This window comes from Oncorhynchus tshawytscha, linkage group LG01 (genome assembly GCF_018296145.1).
Source record: "Oncorhynchus tshawytscha isolate Ot180627B linkage group LG01, Otsh_v2.0, whole genome shotgun sequence".
NCBI lineage: Eukaryota > Metazoa > Chordata > Actinopteri > Salmoniformes > Salmonidae > Oncorhynchus > Oncorhynchus tshawytscha.
The window spans coordinates 70,503,469-70,529,433 of record NC_056429.1 but is presented as its reverse complement, the minus strand read 5'-3'; the positions used below and the strand labels follow the sequence as shown (position 1 = coordinate 70,529,433).

Genomic DNA, 25,965 nt, shown 5'->3' with positions numbered 1-25,965 from the left:
CATTAAATCCGTCCTGATTGATGTATTGTAACAGGCCCACAATGTGGTTACTAAAGTTCAATTTTGATATATTTGGCTGTTTTCTCTGCGTTGAGAAGTTTTAGCTAGCATACATAGTTAGGAAGGACACCTGTATCTTTGTAATGACTGAGTGTATTGATACACCATCCAAAGCCTAATTAATAACTTCACCATGCTCAAAGGGATATTCAGTGTCTGCTCTTTTTATTTTTACACATTTACCAATAGGTGCCCTTCTTTGAGAGTCATTGGAAAACCTCCCTGGTTTTAGTGGTTGAATCTGTGCTTGAAATTCACTACTCGATTGAGAGACCTTACAGGCAATTAATTATATGTGTGGGATACAAAAATCATATTAACCACTATTATTGAACACATTTTTTCTTCTCAAGGCAGCTGTACTCTCCTCACACATCTGAAAGGCTTATATTTTATTTCAGAAAGAGACGAGCACTCAAAACAAACATTCAAGATTCTTTAAACCAACCAAGGTTCACGTCGTTATTCACATATTTTCTATGTTCTCTCTTTCTGTTGTGTGTGGTGCCTATCCCATTCCCTGTACACCGATCTGAAATAGACTGATCCATTCTCAGTGGAATACTGTGACAATGACATCACACATGCAGCCCGCTGTGCTGCAGCTGAAAGTACTTGAGATTCAGAATGGAAGACTTACACATTGCTTTTTTGACATTTTACTTTTTAACCTCTCTCTCTCTCCCACTCTCTCTCGCTCTCCCTCTCTCTGCAGTGTAGTCTAACATCTTGGTGCTATGATTAGTAATGTGCTCCCAGTGTCCTTGGAGCATAGCCTAATAAGCTCCGACACAAACACACACACACTAGTTCCTGTTTTTGATTTCCCATTGGTTCGATGAACGAAGCCATACGTTTCCTGACAGGTAAAACAGAAAAAAGTGAACATTAAAGATCGGAAGTGAACATTTTGCCTCTACTGGGAACATATATATATATTTTAGTTGCAGGGAAGTTCTGAGAACGTTTTACTATGGTTTTCCTTCAAGGTGTCACATATACTCCCTCTCCAGCCTCTAGGTCATCAGGCTTCTGATTATCCTGCTCACCTGTCACCATCGTCTCACGCACCTGCACCTCATGACACTCACCTGGACTCCATCACCTCCTTGATTATCTCCCCTATATCTGTCACTCCCCTTGGTTCTTTCCTCAGGTGTTATTGACTCTGTTTTCATGTCGGTGCGTTGTTTGTGTTTCGTGTTCGTCGGTTCTTTTATTTATTAAAACACTCACTCCCTGAACTTGCTTCCCGACTCTCAGCGCACTCGTTACACAAGGTTTTATTAACGTTCTGAGATTGGAAACTATAGGTTATTTGAAGGTAATTAAAAAACATTCTGAGAACATTCTCTAAATGTTGTGAATGTTTTGAACAAAATGTAAAGGTTCTTTGGAGGTTTTTGAATAACTTCCTTAAAACTTTCACTGAATGTTCAATACGAATTTTAATAACACTTATAGTTTAGTTTGGGTTAACTGTTTGAACTCCAAGCACAGATTGTAATAGAATGAATAAAACGGCATCCTCATTCCTGTCAATTATGGCATTATGGGTAGACTGGCGGTCATTCCGAGTGTACCCATAGGAGCAGGAAGTGTGACAGCGTAAAGCAAACCCCTGCACTGTGTGTGACTGTGAGAGCGAAGTCTTGCATCTCACTCATCTCAACATCTGCGGTGCTGCTCGTGGCAACGTCACTTCACTGAGTCTACCTTTAGCATAATTTGAATTAACATTCTTCAGTTTCATTATGTTGTTAAGAGTCCATGTTACAGCAGAAACAGACTCAACCGCACTAATGCCCTCCTGTCCTGTCTTCAGTCAAGCTTTTTTTTGTGGAATGAACAGCTAAGATGGTTATTTTATTTTCATGACATTCTTCATCCATAACCGTAGGTTACATGGTCATGTGGTAATTGTGCCAGCCCTAGTGTGTATGTATGTAGCTAGTCCATGACTGTCCCATTAAGAGATTTGCAGATAGCAGTTTGAGACGACCAAAAGTTGAGCAGCAATAGTCTTCTCTAATATACAGTTGAAGTTGGATGTTTACATACATTTAGGTTGGAGTCATTAAAACTCGTTTTTCAACCACTCCACAAATTTCTTGTGAACAAACTATAGTTTTGGCAAGTCGGTTAGGACATCTAATTTGTGCATGACACAAGTAATGTTTCCAACAATTGTTTATAGACAGATTATTTCACTTATAATTCACTGTATCACAATTCCAGTGGGTCAGAGGTTTACATACACTAAGTTGACTGTGCCTTTAAACAGCTTGAAAAATGCCAAAAAAATATGTCATGGCTTTAGAAGCTTCTGATATGCCAATTGACATAATTTGAGTCAATTGGAGGTGTACCTGTGGATGTATTTCAAGGCCTACCTTCAAACTCAGTGCCTCTTTGCTTGACATCATGGGAAAATCAAAAGAAATCAGCCAAGGCCTCAAAAAAAAACTACAGACCTCCACAAGTCTGGTTTATCCTTGGGAGCAATTTCCAAATGCCTGAAGGTACCACGTTCATATGTACAAACAATAGGATGCAAGTATAAACCATGTGGGATCATGCAGCCGTCATACCGCCCAGGAAGGAGACGCGTTCTGTCTCATGGAGATGAACGCACTTTGGTGTGAAAAGTGCAAATCAATCCCAGAACAACAGCAAAGAACCTTGTGAAGACGCTGGAGGAAACAGGTACAAAAGTATCTATATACACAGTAAAACGAGTCCTATATCGCCGTAACCTGAAAGGCCGCTCAGTAAGGAAGAAGTCACTGTTCCAAAACCTCCATAAAAAAGCCAGACTATGGTTTGCAACTGCACATGGGGACAAAGATCATACCTTTTGGTGAATGTCCTCTGGTCTGATGAAACAAAACTAGAACTGTTTGGCCGTAATGACCATCGTTATGTTTGGAGGAAAAAGGGGGAGGCTTGCAAGCCGAAGAATACCATCCCAACCGTGAAGCACAGGGGTGGGAGCATCATGTTATGGGGGGGCTTTGCTGCAGGAGGTACTGGTGCACTTCACAAAATAGATGGCATCCTGAGGCAGGAAAATTATGTGGATATATTGAAGCAACATCTCAAGACATCACTCCGGAAGTTAAAGCTTGGTCGCAGATGGGTCTTCCAAATCGACAATGACCCCAAGAATACTTCCAAAGTTGTGGCAAAATGGCTTAAGGACAACAAAGTCAAGGTATTGGAGTGGCTATCACAAAGCCCTGACCTCAATCCTATAGCAAATGTGCACTGAAAAAGCGTGTGCGAGCAAGGAGGCCTACAAACCGGACTCAGTTACACCAGCTCTGTCAGGAGGAATGGGACAAAATTCACCCAACTTAATGTGTGAAGCTTGTGGAAGGCTACCTGAAACGTTTGACCCAAGTTAACCTGTCTGGGAACCCCGTTCCGCTAGCAGAACCCCTCGCCAACAGCCAATGAAATTGCAGGGCGCCAAATACAAATCAACAGAATTCTCATAAATCAAATTTCTCAAACATACAAGTATTAGGCACCATTTTAAAGACACGCTTCTCGTTAATCCAGCCACAGTGTCTGATTTCAAAAATCCTTTACAGCAAAAGATCCACAAACGATTATGTTAGGTCACCACCAAGTCACAGAAAAACCCAGCCATTTTTCCAGCCAAAGAGAGGAGTCACAAAAAGCACAAATAGAGATAAAATTAATCACTAACATTTGATGATCTTCATCAGATGACACTCATAGGACTTCATGTTACACAATACGTGTATGTTTTGTTCGATAAAGTGCATATTTATATCTGAGTACGGAGCTCAGAGCCCAAACCAGCCAAAATAAATATCCACCATGTTGCGCAGTCAACATTAGTCAGAAATAGCATGATAAATATTCACTTACTTTTGATAATCTTCATCAGAATGCACTCCCAGGAATCCCAGTTCCACAATAAATGTTTGATTTGTTCGATAAAGTTCATCATTTATGTCCATATACCTCCTTTTGTTAGGGCGTTTGGTAAACAAATCGAAACGCCCATGCAACTTCCAGCGGAAAGGTCTGACGAGAATTCCAAAAAGTTATATTACTGATCGTAGAAACATATCAAACGATGTATAGTATCAATTTTTAGGATGTTTTTATCATAAATGTTCAATAATGTTCCAACTGGAGAATTCCATTGTCTGTAGAAAAGCAATGGAACGGGAGCTACCTCTCATGTGAATGCGCGTGACTGAGCTCGTGGCTGCTGGCAGACCTCTGAGTCATTCCCCTCTCATTCAGCCCCCCTTCATAGTCGAAGCATCAAACAACATTCTAAAGACAGTTGACATCTAGTGGAAGCCTTAGGAAGTACAACATAACCAATATTCCACTGTATCTTCATTAGGGGCTGAGTTGAAAAACTACAAACCTCAGATTTCCCACTTCCCGTTTGGATTTGTTTTTTTGCCTGCCATATGAGTTCTGTTATACTCAAATCAAATCAAATCAAATTTTATTTGTCACATACACATGGTTAGCAGATGTTAATGCGAGTGTAGCAAAATGCTTGTGCTTCTAGTTCCGACAATGCAGTAATAACCAACAAGTAATCTAACTAACAATTCCAAAACTACTGTCTTATACACAGTGTAAGGGGATAAAGAATATGTACATAAGGATATATGAATGAGTGATGGTACAGAGCAGCATAGGCAAGATACAGTAGATGGTACCGAGTACAGTATATACATATGAGATGAGTATGTAAACAAAGTGGCATAGTTAAAGTGGCTAGTGATACATGTATTACATAAGGATGCAGTCGATGATATAGAGTACAGTATATACGTATGCATATGAGATGAATAATGTAGGGTAAGTAACATTATATAATGTAGCAATGTTTAAAGTGGCTAGTGATATATTTACATCATTTCCCATCAATTCCCATTATTAAAGTGGCTGGAGTTGAGTCAGTGTCAGTGTCAGTGTGTTGGCAGCAGCCACTCAATGTTAGTGGTGGCTGTTTAACAGTCTGATGGCCTTGAGATAGAAGCTGTTTTTCAGTCTCTCGGTCCCAGCTTTGATGCACCTGTACTGACCTCGCCTTCTGGATGATAGCGGGGTGAACAGGCAGTGGCTCGGGTGGTTGATGTCCTTGATGATCTTTATGGCCTTCCTGTAACATCGGGTGGTGTAGGTGTCCTGGAGGGCAGGTAGTTTGCCCCCGGTGATGCGTTGTGCAGACCTCACTACCCTCTGGAGAGCCTTACGGTTGTGGGCGGAGCAGTTGCCGTACCAGGCGGTGATACAGCCCGCCAGGATGCTCTCGATTGTGCATCTGTAGAAGTTTGTGAGTGCTTTTGGTGATAAGCCAAATTTCTTCAGCCTCCTGAGGTTGAAGAGGCGCTGCTGCGCCTTCTTCACGATGCTGTCTGTGTGAGTGGACCAATTCAGTTTGTCTGTGATGTGTATGCCGAGGAACTTAAAACTTGCTACCCTCTCCACTACTGTTCCATCGATGTGGATAGGGTGGTGTTCCCTCTGCTGTTTCCTGAAGTCCACAATCATCTCCTTAGTTTTCACAGACATCATTCAAACAGTTTTAGAAACTTCGGAGTGTTTTCTATCCAATACAATTAGCATCTGGGACTGAGTAGGAGGCAGTTTACTCTGGGCACGCTTTTCATCCAAAAGTGAAAATGCTGCCCCCTTTCCCAATGAAGTTAAACAAGTTAAAGGCAATACTACCAAACACTAATTGAGTGTATGTAAACTTCTGACCTACTGGGAATGTAATGAAATAAATAAAAGCTGAAATAAATAATTCTCTCTCCTGTTATTCTGACATTTCACATTCTTAAAATAAAGTGGTGATCCTAACTGACCTAAGGTAGGGAATGTTTACTAGGATTAAATGTCAGGAATTGTGAAAAACTGAGTATAAATGTATTTGGCTAAGGTGTATGTAAACTTCCAACTGTATATTAAAGGTGTTTGGAAACACCAGGCTTTCAAACACCAGCTAACTGTAACTGTAAATTGCCATATTTGCATTGATGCATTATTGGTAGGAGAGTTTTGGATTTACTGAGACCATGACCTCTGTAAGCATACTTTTCTGGTGTCAAACCATTTATGAATACATTATACATTTTGAAAGCTGAGAAACAGCCATTTTAAAATAATATGACATGCAATAGCACCACATGACTCAAATGGTAATCAGTCAAGAAGAAACACCTGTGAAAATGTGTATCTTACACCCTTTTTTCCCAAACAACTGATATTTACCATACTTCCTAATGAATATTGGGAAAATCGTCCTTACTTTGTAAGGGTTGATAATCTGAAATCAGAATTGTAATATTGTTTACTGTGAATTAATTACATACGTTTTAGTTACCGGTTGTATTTTTCTAGAATTGTATGGAATTTTCTGTGATCAGACACTTTCTTATCTGGATGGTATATTAAACACATACAGTACCAGTCACACACCTACTCATTCCAGGGTTTTTCTTTATTTGGACTATTTCTACATTGTAGAATAATAGTGAAGACATCAAAAAGATGAAATAACAGATATGGAATCATGTAGTAACCAAAAAAGTGTTAAACAAATCAGAATATATTTTATATTTGAGATTCTTCAAAGTAGACACCCTTTGCCTTATTGAAAGCTTTGCACACTCTTGGTATTCTCTCAACCAGCTTCCCCTGAAATCCTTTTCCAACAGTCTTGAAGGAGTTCCCACATATGCTGAGCACATTTTGGCTGCTTTTCCTTCACTCTACGCTCCCGAGTGGTGCAGCTGTCTTTTTGATTACTACATGAATCTCTTTGCTCAGCTTTACTTCATGATGTTTTTCATTCCTCTTTAATCTCTATTTATCTTTTATTAGAAACTATGAGAGTTCAAAAGGAGTCCATCTTCAAGTGGCTATTGTTTTTAGACTCAATCTGAAAGGCTTGCTGACAACAACAATCAATCTGAAAGGCTTGCTGAACATTCAGCAATGTTTCTGTTTCATATTTGGTGACTATTGGTCATACTTTCTCCGTTGCTGTGTGGGGTTTTGGGATGGGAGAGGGTTGAGGCTTCTTCCGTGTAGAAATGTCTTGGACAGCTGATCCAGTCTGTGATTGGCTGTTAACAAAAATCATGTGGGATTTGGGAACTCTCTGGACACTACTGTACTTTACCACTGTACTTACTACACCAGGATCCAGTTTCAAAGAGTCTCGATGAGACGAGTCAAACGCTCCTCCAGCACGCCACAACAAGATACCAATACTTTGATGTTATCGCAAAAAAATATATATATATTTTGATGGAAATAAAAAGTGATAATTTACAGTTGTTATTGTTCGTCTTTTGGAAGATTATGGAAGATCATATTTTACTACTAACCTGTCCGATAATAGTTACCAACGACAATGTATGCATCATCATAACATCCATCTACAATGAATTATGGTAAAGAACTCTCATTGAATTGTCATGCCAAACATGTTTGCAAGAGAGCAGAAACAGACTCAGACTGGTACCCAGGTTTGTTCCTCCTGCCCTGTAAAGTGTTGCAAAATGATGATAACTTTCCCCAAATCCAGAGATTTTACCGATATACTGGTTCCAGGCTTACGGATTTCCTGCTTATACCCTTCTGATTCAGAGAATTTTCCAACCCAGGGTTACTAAAAAAACGTGGGAATTTTGGGAACGTTATCGGAATTGTTCAACCCTACTCCTGTACCAAACCTAATATTTTCTACAGGTTTTGTACTGAGTGGTCCTAATATGTTCTCTGTTTTCTGTTCTTCATTCCAGGCGTGTTTTATGATTGATGAGGAAGTAGCGAAGGCTTTGGTTAATAGGAAACACAGGAACCTCCCTCTCCGCTGGTAAGACATGGTGATTTACGAGCCCTCTCTGCTCATCATGCACAGCATCTGCTCTCACAGACAGACACAGCTGCATCCCAAATGGCACTCTATTCCCTATTTAGTGCACTACTTGTGCCCAGATGGAGGGACTTTAAAGAAAACAGAAGCAGTCCTGTTGGGTTTTTATGCTTGTCACAGACTTTGGAAATTGGGGTTGCTGTTTGAGCAACCAGAGAGGACAGGCAAATTACCATTTTGATTGGTATTGTTTTGGCTAGAAGAGAGGGGCTTTGACAAACTATTGCTTGACACTGTCCTTCCCTCCACACTCGACAAGGCATCTGTAGTTAGACCAGCCGCACCCTTTAGGCAAATGTACATCTACTGTGAAACCATCAAAGAAACCATCATCATAGAAGAAGCATCATTGGTCCTTTGTTATGGTTGATTTAAAGAGGGTCACATTTTGGTTGTTTACATGAGAGTAACAGGGCCAGTATTCATAAAGAGTAGGAATGCTGATCTAAGATCAGGTTCCCCCAGTCCACATCATTTCATTAATTGTAATCTAAAAGGTACAACTGATCCTAGATCAGCACTCTTACTCTAAATAGGGGCCCGGTCCTATTAGAAACTAACCCAGATTACTCTCCCGTGAGTCCTGCAACGGGTGTAGGGTGAAGCATTATCCTGGGTCAGTTTTGATTTCCCCACTAATGATTAAGGTTTGGACTGGGGAGGGAAGCTGATCCTAGCTCTGTACCTAGGGTAAACCCTGGAGCTCTGAAACGTGAACAGCCTTGTAATTGCCAATGTTGAGCCAATTCTCATTTACCACCTCTGACTATTGATCTGTCTCTATCAATACCAATATCAATCTCCAGGAGAAGGCTATGGTTGTGTCCAAAATCGCACCCAATTTCCTATATAGTGCACTGGGCTCTGGTCAAAAGTAGTGCCCTAAATAAGGAATAGGCTGCCATTTGGGACGTGGTCTACAACAGAAACCCCAGCTGCCTAGTTTCTCCCACCAAGTAATTGCAGCAGTAGAGAGCTAGCGTGTACCTAGCAAACAATGGAAACATGGCTGAATACAGAATACACACAAATGATCCTTTCATTACATGAGGGTATAGAGCAGTATACACACATTGGATGTGTTAATGAGTGCGACTCATTCACAATATGGAGCTGTGTTGCTCTTTTCTTACCATCATGGTACTGACCATTCTTTCGGTGAGTATTCTTGCTGTGTTAATTACAGTGTTACAGGATGCAACATCTTTGTGTAGAATGTGTGTAGAACATCATCAGTGTTTGTGTACATGTGATAAAACATCAAAGGCTGGAAGGTGAATATCTTTGGTGGTATTTTCACATTCTGCATTATGCTAATAAAGGGGAGGAGCCAGATTACGAGAAGAGGGAAATATGAAGGGAGAGCAAGGGAGAGAGATGAGATAGGAGGAGAAGGAAAGAGGGAGAGAGAAAGACAGATGGAGCCTGAAGTGAATAATAGATGCAACCTGTGATTTGTGAGAAGAAAAGAAAGGAAAGAGGCTGACAGAAACCTCAAGTCATGCATATCATATTACGCATTTTCCCGTTACCACATTTTATTATCTTGTGTGTCTGTATGTGTGCAGTCACATTAGCCAGGATGGTTGCCGAGCTCTAGTGCTGAGCGATAAAATGTATTTTTTTTGTGCGGATATTAAACAACTAATTGACCGATGTCGGTTCAATTACTTGAATTACATTTAGTTCGTTTTTTGTGTGAGCTCAATGCGCTGCTTCTCTAGAGAGAAATCTAATTATTCACAAGAGAAATTTAGTCAAGAACTATAGGGGCGTGGGCTGAAGGGAATTGTAGTTTTCATTAGTCAAATATGGAAATTAGTTAGTTCAGCGCAGAAACATGGTAACTAACTACAATGACCATAATCCATTGCGCACGTCCCAGACTCGGACAAAGACGGACAGCCTACATCCAGACCGCATGAGAGAGGATTGTACAGAACACAATGACGAGAGGGATAGAGACAGTTTGTAAAGTAGCTCTACCCGGTTGATAGTTGTGGTAGTTGGTAATAAGCAGTCTTGAAAGTATGCCTTATTTACTTTGAAGATCTATTACAATTATTTTGTCAGACAGCTCTGCAGCATACCTAAGCAGCTACTAGCTAGCCTGATAGCTGTTAGCCTAGCTAAATAGGATGACTCAAAGACAGTACAGTATGGGGAGCACAGAGATAATGTTAGATAGTTGTCTGACTGGCCTCTAGTGTCTGAGCAGAGCTGGGAATGAAGGAATGAAAAACTAAGGAATATATTATTATTTATAGTAATTTTCTATTGATGTCTACCCAATGTGGACCTAACAGAGACAATGGAATGTTTTCAATATTTTGACAATTGAATGTTCAGTATTTTTGGCTGGAATTCCCATTAAAAAGCCGTAAAATCATTTTAATGTCATTATTTCATAATATATTTAATGTTTCAAAAAATTATCGTAACCGAAATCAAACACCGTGATTATTTTTTAAGAACCGGAACATAACTGAACCAACTTGGAAAAGCACTAGTCGCACAGCACTGCTCTGGAATGCCTTGTCTGGTATTTCCTGATTCTTCATAAACACACTGCGAGTGTGTCTGTGTGCATGTGCGCGCCTGTGCGTATATATGCAGATTGGATGTATTTCAGAACTGCACTGTTGACTCACTGCTCTGAAGAAACAGCCTGTTTCTGTTAGCAGCTATTGGTTATTGCGCCATCTCACAGAGGGAAGCTAGTCACTGTATCAGAACGAATCTGAATGAATAAAATCATCTGATTATGACAATGCCATGTGTTCTATTTCTACCTCTCTCCAGTCATTTGGTATTCTGATAAGTTGATTGATAGTCAGTGATACTGTGTGTATGTGTGGTACTGCGTGTGTCTGTGTGGTACTGTGTGATACTGTGACACTGTGTAGTAATGTGTGATACTGTGTGTGTCTGTGTGGTACTGCGTGTGTGTGTGGTACTGCGTGTGTCTGTGTGATACTGTGGCACTGTGTGGTAATGTGTGTGTCTGTGTGGTACTGTGTGTGTATGTGTGGTACTGCGTGTGTCTGTGTGGTACTGTGGCACTGTGTGGTAATGTGTGATACTGTGTGTGTGTCTGTGTGATACTGCGTGTGTCTGTGTGATACTGTGTGGTAATGTGGCACTGTGTGGTAATGTGTGATACTGTGTGTGTCTGTGTGATACTGCGTGTGTCTGTGTGATACTGTGTGGTACTGTGGCACTGTGTGGTAATGTGTGATACTGTGTGTGTCTGTGTGATACTGCGTGTGTCTGTGTGATACTGTGTGGTACACAGAGCTGTCTTGATTGAGAGTCGTAATGCGCTCACTGCTTTTCACAGATTAGTAGGTCATTTCTGTGTCAAACTAAAAAGATTGATAGAGATTAAAAAGCAGTGTTGTCCGGTTATCCAACATGGCCTCACACAGACTAGTGTGTGTGTGTGTACTCCCGCATGTGTATGTGTGTCGATAATACGAGCACACGTGTCTGTGTGTCTGCTCCGTAAATGCGTATGTGAATAATGGGGTCATTCTTCAGCCTTCTTCTGTGTGACTGGGCCGGTACAGTGGTGTGGTTTCCCCTCCTGAGGCTGAGAGCCAGAGAGGGGGAGCTGGAAATAGCTGTGCCTGGGTCAGTAGCGCCACAGATGGGCCTCGGGCCTCTCTCTCCCCCTGAACAGTCTGCCTGGATGGAGGTGCTGTCAGACTACCAGACCACCTTTTATCCAGGTCACATCACATGAATGATGAATAGGCTTCATTCAGTCAAACCAGGGTCGTATTCATTAGTGAAAAACGTCGCAAAATATTTTTTGCAATGTCTTATTGAACAAATTCAGGTAGGCCCCTCCCTGTTTTAGCCTGTTCACTTCCGTTTGGTTCTGTTTATTTTGTGTACTGTAAGCCCCAGGTAGTCTCCTCACATATGTGCAGAAGTAGTATTGCTGATGTTGTGGTATACATATTTTATGTTGTATTCCATTTGGATCTTGGTTCATCATAACCTAACAACTTGGATAAATATACAATATTGATATGAACACAATTGTTATGCATATTCAAATCACACTCAATACTAATTCAAATGAAAGGGGGTCCTTAGAGCTGGGAGCAGAAGCTGTAGTGTACTATATTGTAGATGGTTGTGTACTGTAAGTAGGTAGCCTTGACCAAGCAATTGATTTGGAGCAAGGGCAGGTATTGCGTGTCACGCTGGAACATTGTGTCATAATGGGGGTCACACACTCACACTTGCACACCGGCTCGCACATACACACATGCACACACACACATACACACACTGGTGCTGGATCTGAAGATTCAGTCAATTGGGTTACATTTGTTTATTGAAGGTGAAAAAGCAGCATGGTTGAGCCATGGGATATGGTCCCAGCAGCATTCGTAACCGAGCAGACTAAATCAGATTATCAAGCATACAGTTAAGAGGATTATTTCAGATATTTTTTTCATTTTTTCATTGGCCAGACACAAAATCTGCAATAAAAAATATATTATTTCAATTTTGTTTTTACTGTCCGTCTGTTTGTCCACCATTTTCTTTTGTCATATTTCCAATTGATAGGGTAGCCATTTTGAACTTGGTCAGACGTTTTCTAAATGCCATGTGAATTGGGGTTTGTGTGCATTACAAGATCATTATTTAGCCCATCCCTGTTATAATGAGCCCAGTGAATCACACACACATGTTCTAATTTAGCGTATACAGCCTGTACACAGTCCCAGGACAAGGCTATGCCCATTAGTAGTATTTATTCGTGATAACAGTATTTGTTAAAGGAGAGTGTTACAGCATTACAGATGTAACAATATTTCACGCATGGATACAAAAGCTCTTATGCATGTAGGCTACAGTACCTGCATTGGGATAGCAGCTAACCTGTTAGCTTCTGATATCAGACTGTGTACTTTGATAACTAGGTGTGCGTCCTAAATAGCACCCTATTCACTATAGGGCTCTGGTCAAAAGTAGTGCCCTATATAGGGAATACGGTGCCATTGGGGACACACACATAGCTAACAAGCTCTGTAATCAGATCCAACCTAATCTGATAACTGCTTTTACAAGCTACCAGTTGTTGTATTTTCATGTGGAGAGGTAAGAGTGTTTGCAGAGCAATAGAGGGTAGATCTATCTGAAATGTCAATGGGGAAAATTATATTTTTAAATGTCAGTGTCAGACAATCACAAGGTAGATGTACCTAGTGCTATATGGATACAACGTGTGTGTGTGTTCTGCAGCAGTGAAAGGCTGTATGTCAGCGCCACGGGGCAGTGAGACACAAAACAAAGCCTTAGTGAAGTAGCCTGCTAATAATCTGAGGGCCTGTATAATGTCTGGAGACATTCTTCCCAAAACGGTGCACGCACAAGCGTGCATGTCTCTCTCTCTCTCTGTCTCCTTTCTGCCTGGTCTGCTGCAGAAAAGAGGTTAGCAGAAGTAATTTGTCAGGGGGGGATGGAAGGGGGGAATGAGGCAAAGGAGGGAATGAGGCAAAGTAGGGAAAAAGGCTGAAGTGGCCAGATTGAGTGGAGGAAGAGAGAGCAGCTCTTACAAGCTAACATGTGGTCTAGTTCTGCTTCTCAAGGAGAGAGAGAGAGAGAGAACACACACACACAGTAGTATTGCAATCTTTAGAATTGTGTATAAAACACAAGCACTTCATGACCTATCGTTAGGCTGGACAATAGAACGAGTCAAAATTCACCCAAGGCTGAAAAACAGCAAAAGAACGTTGACTAAGCTGGAACACTAACACGAGCCCATTGCAAATTAATGGAATTGAATGTTCAGAGCCTGTTTTGACTGGAGTGATGCTTAGAATTCCATTTCTCCTAAATGGCACAAAATAATATATCCTTTTTATTTTACCACTACAATCTGTTCGTCGGACAAAACTGGAAAAAAACAACTTGTGTAGAAAGTAAACATCCTCGATGGTATCAACTGTGCTTATGTCTGCGTAATGAGAAAGTAGGGGAAAAATGCAAACCTCTTACTATTTCTGGTCTAGTGATTGATAACAAACGAGCTTGCTGCCCAGACTAACATAATTACTATGAGGAGATTATCCCGATTAAAATGGTGCCCGACTTGACAAATACTAAATATACACATTGTGAGAAATTTGGCGAAATAGACCGGCATACCTCTACACAGGAAAACAATGGGGGGAGCTCAGTGTTCCAAGGGAACAAAGTATTTTGGGGCTAGCATTTGATGACAACTGAGCTCGCTGCCCAGACTTAAATAATTAGAAAGAGGAGATTCTCATGATTAAAATGGCGTCTGACTTGAAAAAAATCGAAATATACACATTGCGAGATATTTGGCCAAATAGACAGACATGCCAATATTTCCCCTATAAGAAAGAATGGGACGACCTCAGAGTACCATGAGTCATTTTTTGTTGTTGTTTACATTTGAACTATAAACGACGTGAGCAGGTCTCATTGCCAACAATAGTGAAGCAGGCATCGTGATGTTGAACAATAAGCTGGGAATAGAACTTTCAGAAGGCGAGTTGGTGCCACGGTGCTCAATAGAACTAATGGAGCTGGCAGGGTTAAAAATGCCCTAAAATAAGGCCTGTTTATTCGTGATTACTTCAAAAACGACGGCAAGCAGCTGGGAAATATGGTCATATTATGAAACTGGGCTCCATGGCGGATGCAAAGAACTTGTTTTTATCAGAAAAAAAGCGTTGTTAAAAATGTCATGTGTCCAGCCTACTATCGTGATTCTCCACAGTAAATCCTCCTGGCATGCTGTGTTGTGTTGAACCCTCCCTGCCTCGCTGTGCCACATGACCATAGCCGTATAGAGTAGAGGAAGGGATGTCCAGTTCTGTCTGGCTCTGACTGGGACTAACCTAACGCCACACATAACAGGGATAAAGCCGCTTTCACCAGGATTATAACGGCCCGTCCCTGTACTGTATACCTCTCTATATCTGGGAGAGAAGAGAGAGCTGCACACCCACTCACCACAGATCATCTTTCATCTCCAAATCTGCTTTGGCTACGGGGGTGAGGTTGTGTGTGGGGGGAGTACACATACAGGCAGGCACAAAAGCAGACACACACACACACACGCTTGCAGCTGTTGCTGATGATGTAATCTCTGATTCGGACTGCCTTTTGTTTCACAGACTGAACATGGAGCGGAGTGGGCAGCGTTATGGCTGTCTTACAACACACACACAGACAGCATGCACGCACACACACACACACCCACGCGCAAGCACGCACACAGACAGCATGCACGCACACAGACAGCATGCACGCACACACACATACGCGCACGCACACAGACAGCATGCACGCACACACACATACATGCACACACACAGACAGCATGCACGCACACACACATACATGCACACACACAGACAGCATGCACACACACACACCCACGCGCAAGCACGCACACAGACAGCATGCACACACACAGACAGCGTGCACACATACACGCACGCACACAGACAGCATGCACGCACACACACATACATGCACGCACACAGACAGCATGCACGCACACACACATACACGCACGCACACAGTCATATGCACGCGCATAAACCTGCATTTGTTGACGGAATCTCTGGAAAGGGTCCTAAGTGGAGTATTGAGTCTCGGACAGTATCTGAGCTCAGAAAGCTGGCATTTCACTATTTATTCCACATGAACTCTCTCATGGAAACACCCAACTACAACTATACAACTACCTGAACACACTATACAGTAATTATCCTCCTCTTCACCAGACAATTGACACCTCACAGTCATCTGTTGATTAAAATCATGAGAGGGCTGAACAACATTCATAAGAGTATATGGACGTAGGAGTATTCACAAATATTTCAGTTAAACACGGCTTTGAAACTAGCATGATCATATGGAACCTACTGTCCACCTCTGACCCCCCCGCTTGAGTCAGAGCTGGAGTTGGTGGTTTGAAGAGCTTAATTGGCATTGTGTGTGTGCGCGCGTGTGAGTTTAAAGGAGATGAGAATGTTGACCGCATAAATAGCTGTGTATAAGGACTCTGTGTGTGTCTGTATCAACAAGATCTCATAGTTTCTCATCTGAAATTTGACGTGTTATGGATGAACGTCTATTTTTACTCCTTCATTCTGCGTGGTTACAGGGTTAAAACAGAAACAACTCAAAGGTTAACAGTATAGGCATTCATTCCGAGTGGTTAAGGTTAGGGCTATGGTTTAAGGAAAGCTTAACACCAGAACAGCCTGGCCTTTCAGCCTACAATACCCGCTAGAAAACGTGGCCGGGCGTCTCCTTTAGCATCGGAGCCATATCAACTCACAAGGTGCGCAAACAGAAGAAAGGCTTTTGAAAAATAGTACAGAAACTATTGGAAAGGATTAATTGCATGAATAAAACAAATAGATAGAGTCAAGGATATGTTAACTATACTTCTACTAAGTCCTAGAAGAAATATAGTCTTTCCGTTTCACAATAAAACATAATAATGACTCAACCAGCCAGGTGAAATGACTTGCTGTATTCCTAAACAAAAGCACCAGTGCATGAACAACTGTAAAGAATGACTTGTATAAATAAATAGCTTATTTTAATTAGAAGTTTTTTATGTTACTAGTTTTTGCTCTAGTAGCCAGACCAATGCTGCCGCGCGAGCGATCATGTGCTGAATGTATGGACAGCACAGATATTCTTGGAAAAATAGCCATTTAGAAATAGAGCTGGAACTCTTGAATTATGAGAGTTATTTGACAAAGGTAAGTGTCATAGAAACGGCGGAATATGTTCTAATACTACTGTATATAGAAATCACAATGTTTTACCTGCATGTGACTGAAAGTGATGCTCCTGTCCCTGCATCTGTTAATTACAAGATGCGCCCATCTCTTCATGTACAATTTAACAACTGATAGGCCTAATATTGTCACTCATCAGATTATTGAAAATGTAATCTTGTCTATAGGCTAACTCTTATGTGTGAAATTCGTTTTGGTATAGTTTGGGTGTAGTTTTGGTATAGACTTGCATCATTTGTTTTCCCCTCAAGTTGGATAGAGTCAAAGATGTGTTTTGCATTATTCTAAAAGCCTACTGCAACACACAGCATGTTTATCATTTCCCTTACAATACATTTGATTTGTAAGAGATTTACAGTAAATTCAACAGTCATGTAACAGCTTATTTTTACAAAGTAAAACGTGAAAGAGAATGGTATCAACACCCAAGGCATTCGGTCAAATGATTTGCTGCTGATAAATAAGCATAACACAAACTCATCATTACACTATTGTTGTTTTAAATTAAATCAACTTCTTCACCCTCCTTATCATTCAGTTAGGACGAATTTAAATTCAATTGTGAAGTAAGGTGCACAAGTATCGCTCATTCAAACATTATTAATTCAGTTGCTAGCTAATTTGTCCTACTTATCTAGCTTGCTGTTGCTAGCTAATTTGTCCTGGGATATAAACATTGAGTTGTTATTTTACCTGAAATACAAGGTCCTCTACTCTGACAATTAATTCACACATAAAATGGTCAACTGAATAATTTATAGTCATCTTTCCTCCTTCCAGGCTTTTTCTTCTTTGGACTTTAAATGGCAATTGGCATCTAACTTTCAAAGTTACGTCCGACCGAACTCAGTTCATCTTTCAATCACCCACGTGGGTATAACCAATGAGGAGATGGCACGTGGGCATTTGCTTATATAAACCAATGAGGAGATGGGAGAGGCAGGACTTGCACACAAATAGAACTGACTTCTATTTTAGCGCTTGTTGGCACAATAATTGAATAACATGTATGTTTACATTTATTTTGCAATGCTCGCGCACACGACACGAGCGGTTTGGTCAGCATGTTAGGAATAGGTGTGGTCAGCATGTTAGGAATAGGTGTGGTAAAACAGGTAAAAAGGCTCCAAATACTTTTCTGTTTCTGATTTAAAAAGTCTGACAAATTAGCAGTGTAAAATACAAACATTTAGGAAAAGGACAAGGAGCACGTAATAGCTTTTTGGGGGGCATATTTTTTTTTAATGTAAAAAATCCATCATCAGTGGCTGTTAGCCTATACAGTTGAAGTCGGAAGTTTACATACACTAAGGTTGGAGTCATTAAAACTGGTCTTTCAAACACTCCACAAATTTTTTGTTAACAAATTATAGTTTTGGCAAGTCGGTTAGGACATCTACTTTGTGCATGACACAAGTAATGTTTCCAACAATTGTTTACAGACAGATTATTTCACTTATAATTCACTGTATCAGAATTCCAGTGGGTTAGAAGTTTACACACACTAAGTTGACTGTGCCTTTAAACAGTTTGGAAAATTCCGGAAAATTATGTCATGGCTTTAGAAGCTTCTGATAGGCTAATTGACATCATTTGAGTCAATTGGAGGTGTACCTGTGGATGTATTTCAAGGCCTACCTTCAAACTCTGTGCCTCTTTGCTTGACATCATGGGGAAATCAAAATAAATCAGCCAAGACCTCAGAAAAACAATTGTCGATCTCCACAAGTCTGGTTCATCCTTGGGAACAATTTCCAAATGCCTGAAGGTACCACGTTCATCTGTACAAACAATAGTACGCAAGTATAAACACTATGGGACCACGCAGCCGTCATACCGCTCAGGAAGGAGACGCGTTCTGTCTTCTAGAGATGAACATATTTTGGTGCGAAAAGTGCAAATCAATCCCAGAACAACAGCAAAGGACCTTGTGAAGATGCTGGAGGAAACAAGTACAAAAGTATCTATATCCACAGTAAAACGAGTCCTATGTCAACATAACCTGAAAGGCCGCTCAGCAAGGAAGAAGCCACTGTTCCAAAACACCATCCAAAAGCCAGACTACGTTTTGCAACTGCACATGGGGACAAAGATCGTACTTTTTGGAGACATGTCCTCTGGTCTGATGAAGCAAAACTAGAACTGTTTGGCCATAATTACCATCATTATGTTTGGAGGAAAAAGGGGGAGGCTTGCAAGCCGAAGAACACCATCCCAACCGTGAAGCACGGGGGTGGCAGCATTATGTTGTGGGGGTGCTTTGCTGCAGGAGGGACTGGTGCACTTCACAAAATAGATGGCATCATTAGGGAGGAAAATTATGTGTATATATATATATATATATATATTTATTTTTTTACCCCCTTTTCTCCCCAATTTCATGGTATCCAATTGTTAGTAATTACTATCTTTTCTCATCGCTACAACTCCCGTACGGGCTCGGGAGAGATGAAGGTTGAAAGCCATGCGTCCTCCGAAACACAACCCAACCAAGCCGCACTGCTTCTTAACACAGCGCGCATCCAACCCGGAAGCTAGCCGCACCTATGTGTCGGAGGAAACACCGTGCACCTGGCGACCTTGGTTAGCGCGCACTGCGCCCGGCCCGCCACAGGAGTCGCTAGTGCGCGATGAGACAAGGATATCCCTACCGGCCAAACCCTCCCTAACCCGGATGATGCAAGGCCAATTGTGCGTCGCCCCACGGACCTCCCGGTCGCGGTTTATGTGGATATATTGAAGCAACATCTCAAGACATCAGTCAGGAAGTTAAAGCTTGGTCGCAGATGGGTCTTCCAAATGGACAATGACCCCAAGCATACTTCCAAAGTTGTGGCAAAATGGCTTAAGGACAACAAAGGCAAGGTATTGGAGTGGCCATCACAAAGCCCTGACCTCAATCCTATAGAAAATTTGTGGGCAGAACTGAAAAAGCGTGTACTAGCAAGGAGGCCTACAAACCTGACTCAGTTACACCAGCTCTGTCAGGAGGAATGGGCCAACTTATTATGGGAAGCTTGTGGAAGGGTATCCGAAACGTTTGACCCAGGTTAAACAATTTAAAGACAATGCTACCAAATACTAATTGAGTGTATGTAAACTTTTATTTGTTTTTTCACCTCTTTTTTCTCTCCAATTTCATGGTTTCCAATTGGTAGTAGTTACAGTCTTGTCTCATCGCTGCAACTCCCGTATAGACTCAGGAGAGGCGAAGGTCAAGAGCCATGCGTCCTCCGAAACACAACCCAACCATTGCCGCACTGCTTCTTGACACAATGCCCATCCAACCCAGAAGCACCAATGTGTCTAAGGGAACACCGTACACCTGGCAACTGTGTCAGCATGCGCACTGCGCCCGGCCCGCCACAGGAGTCACTAGTGCACGACGAGACAAGGATATCCCTGCCGGCTAAACCCTCCTCTAACCCGGACGAAGCTGGGCCAATTGTTGCCCGCCCCATGGGCCTCCAGGTCGCTGCCGGCTGCGACAGATCCTGGGCTCGAACCCAGAATCTCTGGTGGCACAGCTAGCACTGCAGTGCCTTAGATGACTGCGCCACTCAGGAGGCCTGTATGTAAACTTCTGACCCATTGTGAATGTGATGAAAGAAATAAAAGCTGAAATAAATCATTCTCTCTACTATCGTTCTGACATTTCACATTTTTAAAATAAAGTTGTGATCCTAACTGACCTGAGACAGGGAATGTTTGCTAGGATTAAATATCAGGAATTGTTTAAATGTATTTGGCTAAGGTGTATGCAAACTTCTGACTTCAACTGTAGCTGTTCTAGTGTTAAAGATGCACTATGCAGAAATCACTACTCCATTTCCTTGTTGCTAATATTCTATTAGTTCCATTCATTTCAGTTTATGTGACAAAACAAGGAAGTATAGTGTAGAGAATCATTGTACCATCTAAACCACTGTGAAATATCTTTTCCATAACCAAACATTTTGTATTTTTAGCTGTTTGAAGCTGGTGTAAAAAATGTAAACTAAAAGATGCAAAAACAAAACTTAAGAACGGGAATGATAGACATAGCGCACATAGAACAGATCTACCGCTTCTTAGAGTTGCTTTCAATGAGAATGACATATCTATAATACACGTCTATTAGAATTTGGTCCGGTCGCCCTAAAAGTTAGATATTGTAGCTTTAAAACAAAGTAATTACCATTAAGTTTCATCAAGTATTCTCACGGCTTGCTACAGCATTGTGAGCTACTGTGGCGCTGTGATCTGAGCAGTGTGTTTTGGCTCCGAGCATCAGTAGTTTGCGCCCAGTGCTGGGCAATGGTTTTTATTTTATTATTATTTTTATATGCCAAGGAAGGCATATATCAACGTCTGAAATCGAAGTCTATTTCTAGTGATCAGGCTGGTCTGTGTAGGCGAAGTGAACGTGGGTGCCTGGTTTCCTGTGATACAGAGGCCCATGGGGGATTGTATATACTATGTGATGGAGAGAACCATGTTTCTTTAATGACACTGAGAGGACAGCTTTGGTGTGGGCTCATTGTTTCCTCTTACCCCTCTTCTACTCTTTACCCTCTTCTCTCCTCTTCCCCCTCTTATCCCCTCTTATTCCTCTTCTCTTCTCTCCTCGTCCTCTTCCTCTTTGCCTCTTCCCCCTCTTCTCCTCTTTCCCGTCTTCACCTCTCCCCTCATTCTCTCCCCACCCCCTTTTCTCTCCCCATCCCCCTCTTCTCTCCTCATCCCCCTCTTCTCTCCTCATCCCCCTCTTCTCTCCAGGAATCTGGTCATTTTCTAATGCTGTGTTGTAGATGTGTGTGGACCAAAGTCTGACTGTGTGTGTTTGTGTCACAGTAACCTACCCCCCCCCCCCCCACCCCCCACACACACACACAGCTGTATGGAATCATCACAGTCACTATAGCACCAAGACACAGGGCACTTATAGAAACATTCACCACACCTTGTCTACAGCTGTAGATTCTTTAAAAATATGTGTTTTAGTTTTCTCTGTGAGTGTGTGAGTGTGTGAGTGAGTGTGTGTGTGGCAGCCAGAGGGCTAGTTGTCTTCAGGGTTGAGGCTGGAGTGGAAACACAGAGTGTTAGGTTTCAACCTGGACTAACAGGCTTTAGACTGGGCATCTATAGGGGTGAGAGGTCAGAGGTTATACTGGGGGGTATAGTGGAGGACACACTCAAGCACCCACCCACACACGCCCGGTAGCACTCACATCTGTAGCCATGAAGTGCTCACATCAACACCATCATCCCAGACACCCTGGACCCACTCCAATCCGCATTGGTGCCCCAACAGATCCACAGATGACGCATTCTCTATTGCAATCCACACTGCCCTGTCCCACATGGAAATGAGGAACATCTATGTGAGAATGCTGTTCATTGACTACAGCTTAGCTTTCAACATCAGTGTACCCTCCAAGCACATCACTAAGCTAAGGACCCTGGGGTTAAACACCTCCCACTGCACCTGGATCCTGGACTTCCTGACAGGACGCCCCCAGGTGGTGAGGGTAGGCAACAACACATCTGCCGTGCTGACCCTAAACACGAGTGTCCCTCAAGGGTGCGTGCTCAGTCCCCTCTTGTACTCCCTGTTCACCCACGACCGTGTGGCCGCGCACGACTCCAACACCATCATTAAGTTTGCAGGCGACACGACTGGGGTAGGCCTGATCACAGACGAGAATGAGACAACCTATAGACCGGGCATCTGTGTGGCAGTGTGGTACCAGGACTACATCAATGTCAGCAAGACAAAGGAGCTGATCGTGGACTACAGGAACTGTAGGGCCAAGCACACCCTCATCTACATCGACGGGGCAGTTGTGGAACAGGTCGAGAGCTTCAAGTTCCTCGGTGTATAGATCACTAAACAACTATCATGGTCCACACACATCAACTGAGTCTTGAAGAGAGGTACGACAATGCCTCTTCCCCCTCAGGAGGCTTAAAAAATGTGGCATGGGCCCTCAGATCCTCAAAAAGTTCTACAGCTGCACCATTGAGAGCGTCTTGACTGGCTGCATCACCGCTTTGTATGGCAACAGGTTAGCATCCGACCGCAAGGCTCAACAGAGGGTGGTGAGTACCACTACATTACTGTGGCCCCGAGGACCTCTATACCAGGTGGTGTCAGAGGAAGGCCCTGAAAATGATCAAAGACTCCAGCCACCGAAGTTATAGACTGTTCCCTCTGCTAATGCACGGCAAGCGGTACCGATGCACCAACTCTGGAACCAACAGGACCCTGAACAGCTTCTACCCCAAGCTACAGTATAATACTTCTAATTGGTTAGTTAAATAGTTAACCAACAACTACCCGGAAGATCTGCATTGACCTTTTTTGCACTAATCTCTTTTGACTCATCACATATGCTGTTAGTGTTTATTATCTATCCTGTTGCCTAGCCACTTTATCCCTACCTACCTCAAGTACCCCTGCACATTGACTCGGTACTGGTACCCCGTGTATATAGCCAGGTTATAGTTACTCATTGTGGATTTATTCCTCATGTTATTATAATTTTTTTTATTTCTCTTTTTTTTCCCCTCTCTGCATTGTTGGGAAGGGCCCGTAAGTAAACATTTCACTGTTAGTCTACACCTGTTGTTTACGAAGCATGTGACAAATAAAATGTGATTTGATTTGACACACACTCACACACACACACATACACTAACAGTAGAGAAAGTAGAGAAACCAGGCTGCATTGACCCAGCTCTGCCCAGCCCAAGCTAAATTATACTCTCCTTGATGTAAGGGATGTAGTGGTGTGCTTTATGTGTGTGTATTTATATGTGCTTGTGTAAGTCTCTGAGATTGTGTTCTTGTGAGGAAAGAATGGGGTGGTGTGTGCGCACACACACACACACACACACATACACAGACAGAGCTCCCAGTCCTCTCAGCTCTGTGTGCATCGACCAGGCTCGGTAATGGAGAAACGCCTGCCCAGCAAACAAAATCAATTCCGTCTTTTTTCTCTTCCAACCTGCTCTCGTTATCTGCAATAAATGCAAAACACACAAAGCAGAGCAGCAACTGAACATAAACACACCCATCTCGGGCCTAACTCCTCTCCTGCAGCGGTCTAAGGCGTCACTACAGATCCCGGGCTGTGTCACAACTGGCCGTGACCCGGAGACCCATGAGGCGGCGCACAATTGGCCCAACATCGTCAGGGATAGGGGAGGGTTTGGCCGGCCGGGATTTTCTTGTCCCATCGCGCTTTAGCGACTCCCTGTGGCGAGCCGGGCGCCTGTAAACTGACTTCGGTCGCCAGCTGGACGATGTTTCCTCCGACACATTGGTGCGACTGGCTTCCGGGTTAAGCGAGTAGTGTGTCAAGAAGCAGTGCGGCTTGGCATGGTTGTGTTTCGGAGGACGCATGGCTCTCGACCTTCACCTCTCCCGAGTCCGTAGAGGAATTGCATCGATGGGACAAGACTGTAACTACCAATTGGATATCATGAAATTAGGGAGAAAAAGGGGTAAAAAGTATAAAAGAAAAAAGAAACAAACAGATTTTTGGAAAACCTGGGAATTTTGGGAAAGTTACCATCATTTAACAACCCAGGTTTTGCTTCATAACTGGTTTCTTAAAGGGCAATACAGATAATGAAGGAAGTGTCATATTTCTGTGAAAAACTGCGTATCCCCTGAGTGATTGTTTATTTTTGGTCACTCCAGTTAAGGCCAGTTCCAGGGATAACAAGGGATAAGATCAAGCCTTTTTTTCTGTTATGCAAGTCTCTCACTCTTTCTCTCTCCCCCTCTCTCTGTATCTTTCTCTCTCTCCCCCTCTCTCTTTCTCTCTCTTCCCCCTCCACTTCTCTCTCTTTCTCTCGTTCTCTTTCTCTCACCCCCCCCTCTTTCTCTCCCTATCGCAGGGTAGTGATTGGGATTATAGCAGGGCAGATTAGCGGGTGGCTGTACACTCTGTCTACTGTCAGAAAATCTAATTCATTTGTGTGATCCAGATGCTTTCCCTCAGCCGCCGTGTCTAAGGATTGTGTGTGTGTGCGTGTCCAGCCACAGCAGGGATAATCTTGTCCTCCCGCCACCACCGCAGCAGGGCAGTTGGACAGCTTTCCTCCAACTGAGAGGAGAAAGAGGAGAGTAGATGGAGAGAGAGCACTGAGAGAGCAGAGAGAGCAGAGAGAGAGCACTAAGAGCAGAGCGAGCACTGAGAGCAGAGATAGATAAATGAGAGCAGAGAAAGAGAAATGAGAGAGCAGAGAGAGAGAGCACTGAGAGCAGAGAAAGAGAAATGAGAGAGCAGAGAGAGAGAGCACTGAGAGCAGAGAAAGACAAATGAGAGCAGAGAGAGAGCACTGAGAGAGCAGAGAGAGCACTAAGAGAGCAGAGAGAGCAGAGAGAGAGCACTAAGAGAGCAGAGCGAGCACTGAGAGCAGAGATAGATAAATGAGAGCAGAGAAAGAGAAATGAGAGAGCAGAGAGAGAGAGCACTGAGAGCAGAGAGAGACAAATGAGAGCAGAGAGAGAGCACTGAGAGAGCAGAGAGAGCAGAGAGAGAGCACTAAGAGAGCAGAGCGAGCACTGAGAGCAGAGATAGATAAATGAGAGCAGAGAAAGAGAAATGAGAGAGCAGAGAGAGAGAGCACTGAGAGCAGAGAAAGAGAAATGAGAGAGCAGAGAGAGAGAGCACTGAGAGCAGAGAAAGACAAATGAGAGCAGAGAGAGAGCACTGAGAGAGCAGAGAGAGAGCACTAAGAGAGCAGAGAGAGCAGAGAGAGAGCAGAGCGAGCACTGAGAGCAGAGATAGATAAATGAGAGCAGAGAAAGAGAAATGAGAGAGCAGAGAGAGAGAGCACTGAGAGCAGAGAAAGAGAAATGAGAGAGCACTGAGAGCAGAGAGAGACAAATGAGAGCAGAGAGAGAGCACTGAGAGAGCAGAGAGAGCAGAGAGAGAGCACTAAGAGAGCAGAGCGAGCACTGAGAGCAGAGAAAGACAAATGAGAGCAGAGAGAGAGCAATGAGAGCAGAGAGAGACAAATGAGAGCAGAGAGAGAGCACAGAGAGAGCACTGAGAGCAGAGAGAGAGCACTGCGAGCAGAGAGAGAGAAATGAGAGCAGAGAGAGAGCAATGAGAGCAGAGAGAGAGCAGAATACTGTGA

General features: G+C 42.8%; 1 protein-coding gene across 5 annotated transcripts in view; it reads left to right on the top strand.

The window, feature by feature from the left end:
• The window catches only part of LOC112255941 (zinc finger, MIZ-type containing 1a), a 195,610-nt gene that overhangs the window by 96,733 nt on the left and 72,912 nt on the right, over nt 1-25,965 (top strand). For 4 of the 5 annotated variants that reach the window (XM_042324911.1, XM_042324872.1, XM_042324875.1 and 1 more), the window contains one exon: nt 7,878-7,951. The exons of the other annotated variant lie outside the window; for it this stretch is intronic. The gene's annotated coding sequence lies outside the window, so the exon portion shown is untranslated. The remainder of the gene's footprint in view (nt 1-7,877; nt 7,952-25,965) is intronic. 5 annotated transcript variants of the gene reach the window in all.